General features: G+C 37.4%; 1 long non-coding RNA gene across 1 annotated transcript in view; it reads right to left on the bottom strand.

Annotated features, from left to right (window-relative positions):
* The window catches only part of LOC106726705, an 18243-nt gene extending 10292 nt beyond the window's left edge, over positions 1 to 7951 (bottom strand). Inside the window, exon 1 of the long non-coding RNA XR_001362785.1 lies at positions 7797 to 7951. This is a non-coding gene — a long non-coding RNA (uncharacterized LOC106726705). The remainder of the gene's footprint in view (positions 1 to 7796) is intronic.
* Positions 7952 to 9571: the final 1620 nt, after the last annotated feature.

Raw genomic sequence — 9571 nt, 5'->3', positions numbered from 1 at the left:
GACTGGGGGTGGCATCGCAACCTCCCGATCTGCCCTGCTCTGTGCATGACAGGGGGCAGCGCCCCAACTCCCCAATCGGCCCTGCTCTGAGCCCGACCAGGGGCTGCACCTAGGGATTGGGCCTGCCCTCTGCCACCCAGGAGCAGGCCTAAGCCAGCAGGTCGTTATCTCCCGAGGGGTCCCAGACTGAGAGAGGGCACAGGCCGGGCTGAGGAACCCCCTCTCCCCCCCCAAGTGCACAAATTTTTGTGCACTGGGCCTCTAGTATATATATAAAAGGCTAAGTGACTGCCCAACCGTTCGACTGTCCGACTGGCCAGTAGGTATGATGCACACTGATCACCAGGGGACAGACGCTCAACACAGGAGCTGCCGAGCTGTGACTTGGCAGTGGCAGTTCTTGGGTGATGCACCCTGGCCAGAGAGGAGGGAGCCTGATTCCTTGCAGGGCCACATGATTCCACCTTTGGCCATGGGTTATATTGTTGCAGGGTCACTGTTGGCCTTGAATCTGGTTTACTGCCAAGCTGGTTGAATAGAGAAAGGGCAAATAGCAATATTAAAATATTACTTCTAATTAATTTTCTTTCAATGTGCACGAATCCGTGCACCAGGCCACGGATATTACAAGTATTACATAAATATTAATATTACAAGTATTACATAAAATGTTGAAGGGTATTCTTTAAGAAGAGGAAAAAGAAGAAAAAAAATTAAAGATATGAACAAAATGGCAATAATAAATACATATCTATCAACAATTAAATCTAAAAATCAAAATAAATGCACAATAAATGTAATGAACAAAATAAACTGGTGAATAAAATAGAATCAGAGTCATGGAGACATGGAACAGACTAAAGAATCTCAGAGGAAAGGGGGATGGGGAGGCAGGAAGAAATTAATCAATCATCTTACCTATGGACATAGACAGCAGTGGGATGAAGGCCTGGGGCAGGATTGAAACCTGGTGGAGGGGAGCAATGGGGGGGGGGCAAGGAGGATATCTGTTATACTCTCAACATATGTAATAACTTAATCAATAAAGAAATTTTAAAAAATAACAAAGCTACTCAGGCAAAACCACTCTTATAGGATTGGCTCAAGGGTTTACACAATTATAAAAAAAGATTTAAAATAAAATTTTAAAAAGAAAATATCATCATAGTCATTATTCCTATTAATATTTTTATTTCAAATACAATTCTTTTTGAAATTACAAAACAATTCAGACTTTCATTAATTCAGGAAATAGTTCCTCCAAGTACTTTTGAATTAGCAAGTTGTGACTCTATATCAACACTTTCTTTTCTCCCCATTGATAACAAACCTAGACATTTTTTAGAAGGAAGTTGTTTTTCAACCTGCCAAGTCCCCTGGATTTTACACTCACAAAGATCTCAACAGGTTCGAAAGGCCAAAATTATAAACAGGAATTCATCAGATCAACAATCTATTGCATAATTGTGGTTTCTAGGCAATCATAAGTTGAAATGAGTGTGTGATGTAGCTGCTTAGGAAGCAAATGCTATAATAGAGCAATACAAATAGAATGTCCAGTTCAAGGGAATAACTTGGCAATAGTCAGACCACATCTGATAGGTTGTGTCCACTTCTGGGCACCCACATTCTAGTAGGAACTTGACCAATCTAGAGAGATTTCAGAAGAAGATAGTCCAGATGGTGGAATTTTTAAAATCATGCTGTAAAAGGATGGTTAAAAAAAATAAAATCTGGTAGTTTTTGTTTTGTTTTGTTTTTTGTTTTGTTTTGTTTTAATAGCTGCACCATTTTACACTCCTACCATATTTGTTTGTTTGTTTGTTTGTTTGTTTTCCCCCTGAAAAGGGGGAGATTTAGCCAGAATGTGACATGGAAGCAAAACTAGACATATTCAGTCCAAGGGGTGATCAAGGATAATGAGTAGAACTCATGAGGAGGCAAATTTAGGCTCAGGATCAGAAAGCTCTATCTAAGGATACAAAATATCCATGAATGGAATAAGCTGCCTTGAAAACAGTAATCTCTGTCACTGGAAACTAACAGAGACCATGAGTATGCAGAAAGGATTTCTACTTTGAATGTGAGTTTAAATAGTTGATATCTATAGATATTTCCAGCTCAAATCTATGATTGTATCCTCATGACTATATTCTCAGATAGCTGAAATATCCATCTAGCTGATCTAACTTCTCCACCCTGAATACTATTACACTATTATCAGACTAATTTTTCTACCATATTTTACTTATCACTCTTCTCTCTCTTTCTCTCTCTCTCTCTCCTTCCCCTCTGTCTTTCTTCCTCTCCCATTCTGCCTCCCTCCCACTTTTTCTCCCCTCTTTTCCTACCCTCCTCTCTCATTTCTTCTCTTCCCTTTTTTGGCTGCATACATAATTAATAGGCTATATGGAGTTAACTGTGTGCCAGGCATTGCTTTAAAATGACTGCTTATCTCCTGCACTGAGTCCAATTCTCTTTTTTTACACTTTATACCTGGTACTACATGGATTCTTCCCTCTGCTGACATTATTTTTCTCTCTTCTCCAAAATATATTCTCCACTATTGAAGACATTCTAGCTATGTCAAACTCATATGTTCCTCCTGTATGTGTTGTACTTCTCCCTGATATTCTCCTAATCCTTTCCTCCACAAAGGCAATTGCTACTTATCTTTGAAGGCTAAGTTCTAGCCCATTTTTTATCTGATACTTTCTTCAGCTATTACAGTGTACTGTCTCATGTTTCTCTGAATTTGTAAATATACCACTGTCATATTGTCAATATCTAAGTGTATGTAATCCATAGTTTTCCAAATGAGGAAACAATGGTGCACCCAAATAAAGGACTTGTCCAAGCTAACCCAGTAAATTAGCTGTAGAGCCAGAAAGAGAACTCATACCTTTCTGTTCTTATTCTAGGCGCTTTACCATGTATTTTTTTTGTATTTGTTCATTTCATCTTCTCAGGTAAATTCTAAACTTATGGAGAATAAGGACTACTCCGTTTTTAAAATTTTCTTTGTATCTTCAGAGGCATATAGTTCCTGTTCACTAAGCTCTCGTTGATTATTTGAGTCTGTTTAGAAAGTTTTTTTGAGCACCCTCTCTGCCAGGGACTGGAATATCAAAGGGCACAAAACAAATAAAAATGCATGTCCCCATAGAACTTACATTTTAATAGATGGCCAATAAATTCCTTAAAAATGGAATTGAAATAATAGTTCATCTGACTTGCCCTTCTATAAAACTTCCTTGCACACTACCAAATGACTTGAACTAAACAACATTAACCTTACCATACGAAATAATTTTGGAAATGGAATTATGTTTCCTGTGTTTTAATATGCCTATTAGAAAGGTCATATCCCTTGCGTGTGTGAATGATAATATGTCCTGAAAGCTTCTAGTCTTGTTCAGTCTAATTAGATTTAAAACAAGTTGACCACTACTAGGATAGAATGACTGAATTTGGCTGTCCAAAGCCACATTTGCCCAGTGAGCTCTATTCTTTGAACCATTAATAGAAAAATCCAGTCACCCTATTTCCAGGAGTTAGAGATATTATTTTAGGTCACTAAAGTTTAAAAATTGCTAGTCAACATGAAAATTCAAATCCATCAGTAGATATTAAGTACCTATTATATGCTGACAAATGATAATTGCCACTGCTTTTTTTGATGCTAGGAGAGGAATAAAATGTACCAAGTCCAAAATATAAGCATTTCTCATATAATACCACCCTCTCTCACCATAATAATAATAATAATAATAATAATAATAATATGCATAGGGAATAGTATTAGGGAAGGGGATGACTTAAGGGCAGAAATGGGAGCTACAAGTTGAAGAAACCTGAAAATATCCCAATTCTGATGTCCCTCAATGGATGAAACTCTGTTTCTGAGAAAGTAGCTTAAGAAGTTAAAGGAGCTCTTTTTTCTCCCCACTCTTCACTTCCCCCACAGACCAATGCAGAGTATGGAATGTAAGTCCACAAACCGCCACATCGCCACTCTTTACCTTGTGAGGAGGCCAAAAATGCTTAGCTATGTCAGTGGGTCCAATAGCCAAACCTCATACTTTTACGCATAAATAATTGGGAGTATGTGTAAGACTCTGTCCTCAGGGTTTTCAGGGGCTGGGAGGATGTAAATCATCTTAGAGTGCTGAATAAATGCAGATTGATAAAGAAATGTACACAAGTTTACACATATAAATTCACAGATATTAATATGCTGGAGCATTTTCTCCAGCAACCTACAAATAACAACTGAACCTCAAATATTTGGGGGGGAAAGATTTATAAATCCAGCAACAGTTCCTTTGCTGTTTCTCCCTTAGGAGCTACAACTGTTGATTTTTATGTCTTCTAGCAGCAGCTCAGCGAGTAGTCTGTAAGTTCCAGCAGCTTGAATAAGGAGATTCAATCTGAAAGTGTGAGGGCATAATCCCAAAAACAGTTTTTACAATTTAGAAAGTTCTAGTCTCATTTCATGAGAGCTCCCCAAAGAAAGAGAAAACTCCTCTTGAGAAAAAAATTCTTTTGGCCAGAGATCCTTATTTTATTCTCCAAAGAGGTCTCTTAAAGCAGATTTTTCTAGGTTTATTTACAATGTTAGTTCTGAACATATTTTTGGCTCATAGACTGTGTTGAGAATCTGGTTGAATTTATGGATCTTATTCCTCAGAAAAAAATGCACACATATACAAATGTACATAATTTTGCTCAGTTCACAATCTGAGAGGGTTCATATATTTCCAGAAGCCCATCTATGGGTGTCATTAACCATCAGTGGCCCCCAAATTAAGAGTACCTCCTCTAAAGTTGAGAACCGAACATAGAAATATGCATAAGAAGAGAAAAAGTAGGGTATATAACAGCACTTTCAAGTAAAACAGAAATGCAAAACATGTAAGCATTTTTAAAACTATAGATGTGATAGCCCCATCCTAGGAACAAAACAAAGCAAAACAAAAAAATATAAGGAAAGGACTTGTCACAAAACTATGAGCTTTTTACTTTGCAAAAATAAAAGCAGAATATGTTTAAAGATATTCTTTCAGAATGTGAAAACTGTGACCCTTGGCTGCTATCATTTTTTTCTATTTTTCTTGCCAAACAAATGTTATGAAAGAATATCTGCAGGCCTTCACTCTACCCTGAGGGTTAAAACATGTACAGGATGGAAACTATCAGAGTGCTGAGGTTGGCAGACTCATCTGCCTTGCTAAAGCTTCTAGAGACCTTCAAGGGCTCTAGGGATGAGGGAGTTGTCTTTTTCAGAGAGAATCAGGCCACAAAAAATGTGTCCAAGTCTTCAGAACTATTCAGCCATGGCAGTAGATACAAGTAGAAAAAAATTTATTCAGTGCAGATCCCATGGTCTCAAAATGCTGTATTTTACATTAAGAGCATCTACAGGAAATACTCTTGCCAGTGCAAATAATCAGGACTTCTTCTCAATTGAAGAAGCTGGGAATACAATAGCAGACACATTATATCTTGTAAGGAGATAGATGATTGAGACTTTGAGACAGGATACTTTGGGGCTAAAATTTTCAAAAAAAATATATGACAGCTGAAATCATCATCATCAGATATGACCAGGTTTCCAAGTGTCTTTTCATTATTCTCCTGCTCCCAGGAAAAGCAACACCATACTGTCTTTTGTATAATTGTCTCAACATACTCTTTTCAGTTCCTCTTATAGGACTTGTACTTTTCTAAGAAGAAAGACTATAACAAAGAGCATAATGAATAAGGTTATAATGTTTTTTAACCTTAAGGAGTTCACAGTCCAGTCTAGTAGTGAAAATAGAAATGCAACTAAATAGTCACAATTGTGTCCTAGGTAAATTAATAGTAGTATATGCAAGATATTAGGTAGAACAGCAAAAGAAGAAACTAAGTCTTCTTGAGGAAGTGACACTTGGATTTGAGTCTATTTAAAAGAAGAATAGAAGTTTGCTTAGTGACCAAGGAGAAGAAGGACAGTCCAAGCAAAAAGGTACAGAAATTACAAAGAAATCAAGAAATGAAATAACATGCATATCTGGAGAAGTGAAAACAGGATATTAATGGGGCATAACATATACCAAGTTAAACAGAAGAAAGTTAGTGTTTCAGATCCATTGATTTTTCAATGGCCGTAATCTATGACACCCAAGAGATTTATATAATTAGGGATGAGGTTGACCTAAATGACCTTAAGAAGCTTTTAACTTGATATTGGGGCTGTCAAATGGCAAAAACTACTTTTAAAAAATGCATATCTATATCTCAAAAAGATATATTTTAGTATATTCTGCCCCCTAAACAAAATTCATTTCAGAGTGTAACCTCAGTGCTGAAACACAGATTGATTTTTGCAAAAACAACATCAATAGTGAGTGCTTACCACCTTTTAAAGAAGTCAGTAGAGTTCCCTGCTAAAGCAGTAAGAGAAAATTCTTATTTTTTAATTTATTGTTAACACTATTACCAATGTCCCCCCATTCCTCCCTTTTACCAACCTCCACTCAGCCCCTGCCCTTCAACTTTTTTCTTACATTTTTGAGGTGAAATTTATGTAAAAGGAAATTAACCATTTAGAGTGACATTTTTATATTTATAATGTCAAGTGACCAACACCTTTATCTAGTTACAAAATATTTTTATCACACCAAAAGAAAACCCCATAGTCACAAAGTGGTCATTTCTTCTTCCCTCCTTCCCCCAGTTCCAAGCAACCAGTCTGCTTCCTGTCTCTATGTATGTGCCTATTGTGGATATATCATAAAAATTGAACCATTCAATATATGCAATTTTGCATCTGGCATATTTTACTCAGTATTACGTTTGTGAGGTTCATCAATCTTGTAGTGTGTATTAATACTTCATTTCTCTTAATGACTGAATAACATTCCATTATATGGATATACCACATTCTGTTTTTCCTCTTACCAGCTAGTGGATATTTGGGTTCTTTCCATCTTATGGTTATTGTGAAGAGTGCTGCTATGCACATTCATGCACAGGATTTTTTTAACACCTGTTCTTAATTCTTTGAGGGTGTATACCTAGGAAAGAAACTGCTGGTTCACATGGTAATTCCATGATTAACTTTTTGAGGAACTGCTAAACTGTTTCCACAGTAGCTGCACCATTTTACACTCCTACCAGCAATGCATGAGGGTTCAAATTTCTCTCAACAACATTTGCTATTTTTAACCTTGGCCATCCTTGTGGGTATGAGTAAGATAGAACTTGTGACAATATAAGACAGGGAGAGAAAATCTACTGCAAATCCTCTTTGTCTGTATATCACATCAATTAGGGAAATGGTTGGTCTCTGCCAAGAGCATTACAACATATAGAGAGTTTGCAACATTGCTGAATATCATGATAATTTCTGAGTCACAAATGTTCTTTTAAGAATATTCTGTTGCCCTAACTGGTTTGGCTCAGTGGATAGAGCATCAGCCTGCGGACTGAAGGGTCCCAGGTTCAATTCTGGTCAAGGGCATGTACCTTGGTCGCGGGCACATCCCCAGTAGGGCCTCCGCAGGCCACGTAGTTCCCAGAAGGCGCGTACGCACAGGTCATGACCCACGAGGACCGCAGAGGGATGGCGTGGACCTACACGACAGAACAGACGCAAACATGCTCACGTTCAAACACAGTAGCTACTGAAATCACTGTGAAAATAATCTGCAGGTGTGGCCGGTCAGATACAGCAGTAACTTCATTAGAAACGCTGTGCTGCAGAACAACTCAATCTATAGCTTTAATGAAGTCGCAACTGACAACTAGACAGACTCTCAGTAACAAGACAGCCTCCTAATCGAAATCACGCGTCGAAAAGAAAGAATGTTCCTTTACTATTGTATTTTAAGGCTTACTGGCTAGCAATCATTCATTAAGTCTCAATCACTTAAATCTTTAAAAAAAAAAGCCACTGGCCGGCCAAAATGGCTATCAATTCATGTATAAAACAAGGGTTTTTCCTGAAGTGCTGGAACCGACCCGAGAGCTGCCAGGCTGTGTGCTCACGCGCAGCCAGCGTCCCCTGAAACACAGCTGAGTGGGACCAGTGACAGCACTACTTCACTCCAGGTGACACCCCCTTGGATCACTCTTTAGACGAATTTAATTTATACTTCGATACAATGCCCCTCAGGTGATCTCTCATAAAAACGAATAACTAGCCCTAACCGGTTTGGCTCAGTGGATAGAGCGCCGGCCTGTGGACTGAAGGGTCCCAGGTTCGATTCCGGTCAAGGGCATGTACCTTGGTTGCGGGCACATCCCCAGTAGGGGGTGTGCAGGAGGCAGATGGTCAATGTTTCTCTCTCATCAATGTTTCTAACTCTCTATCCTTCTACCTTCTTCTCTGTAAAAATCAATAAAATATATTTAAAAAATAATATTCTGTTAATTCATCCTTGGGAAAAATATATATTTAACCCAAATATTCAAAAGAAGAATGTGGTGTAAAAAGAAGGAATAAAAATGGAAGAAAGAACACAGGCACAAAAAATAAATATGGGTACAAACAAGTACCTATCAATAATAACTTTAAACATAAATGGACTAAACACTCCAATCAAAAGACATTGAGTGGTTGAATGGATAAAAAAACACAGCCCATATATATGCTGTCTACAAGAGAGCCACCTCAGAACAAGGGACTCACAAGACCGAAAGTGAAGAGATGGAAAAATATCATTCAGGCAAATAGAAATGAAAAAAAAGCTGGGGTAGCAATACTTATATCTGAAAAAATAGACCTCAAAGTGAAGGTCATAATAAGAGATAAGGAACGCCACTTTATAATACTAAAGGGATTGACACAACAAGAGGATAAAACCCTGATAAACATATATGCACCCAATGCAGGAGCACCCAAGTACCAAAAAAACGAACAAAACAAAACAAAAAAAACCTCCTGGAAGATATCAATGGAGAGATTGACAATAATACAATCACAGTAGGGGACTTTAATATACCACTGACATTTCACACCAAAGCCATGGAATATAGGTTCTTCTCAAGTGCACATGGGACATTTTCAAAGATAGACCACATATTAGGTCACAAGCAAAATCTCTTCAAATTCAAGAAGTTTGAAATCATATCAAGCATCTTCTCAGACCACAATGGCATAATATTAGAAAAAAACTACAATAAAAACAATCAAAAAATTAAAACACTTGGAAGCTGAATAGCATGCTATTAAACAATGATTGGGTTACCAAAGAGATTAAAGAAGAAATTAAAAACATCCTGGAAAAGAATGACAATAAATACACAACAATCCAAAATCTATGGGACGCAATGAGAGCAGTCCTGAGAGGGAAGTTTATAGCTCTACAGGCCTACCTCAAAAAACAAGAAAAAATTGTAGTAAATCATCTAACTATACAACTTAAATAATTAGAAAGAGAGCAACAAGAAAAGCCCAGAGTGAGCAGAAGGAAGGTGATAATAAAGATCAGAGCAGAAATAAATGACATAGAGACCAAAAATAAAAATAAAAATAAAAATACAAAAGATCAATGAAACCAAGAGCTGGTTCTTTGAAAGGATA

The sequence above is a fragment of the Myotis brandtii genome, unplaced genomic scaffold (genome assembly GCF_000412655.1).
Source record: "Myotis brandtii unplaced genomic scaffold, ASM41265v1 scaffold305, whole genome shotgun sequence".
NCBI lineage: Eukaryota > Metazoa > Chordata > Mammalia > Chiroptera > Vespertilionidae > Myotis > Myotis brandtii.
The sequence above is the reverse complement of the archived record's forward strand: the minus strand, read 5'-3'. Positions and strand labels throughout refer to the sequence as shown.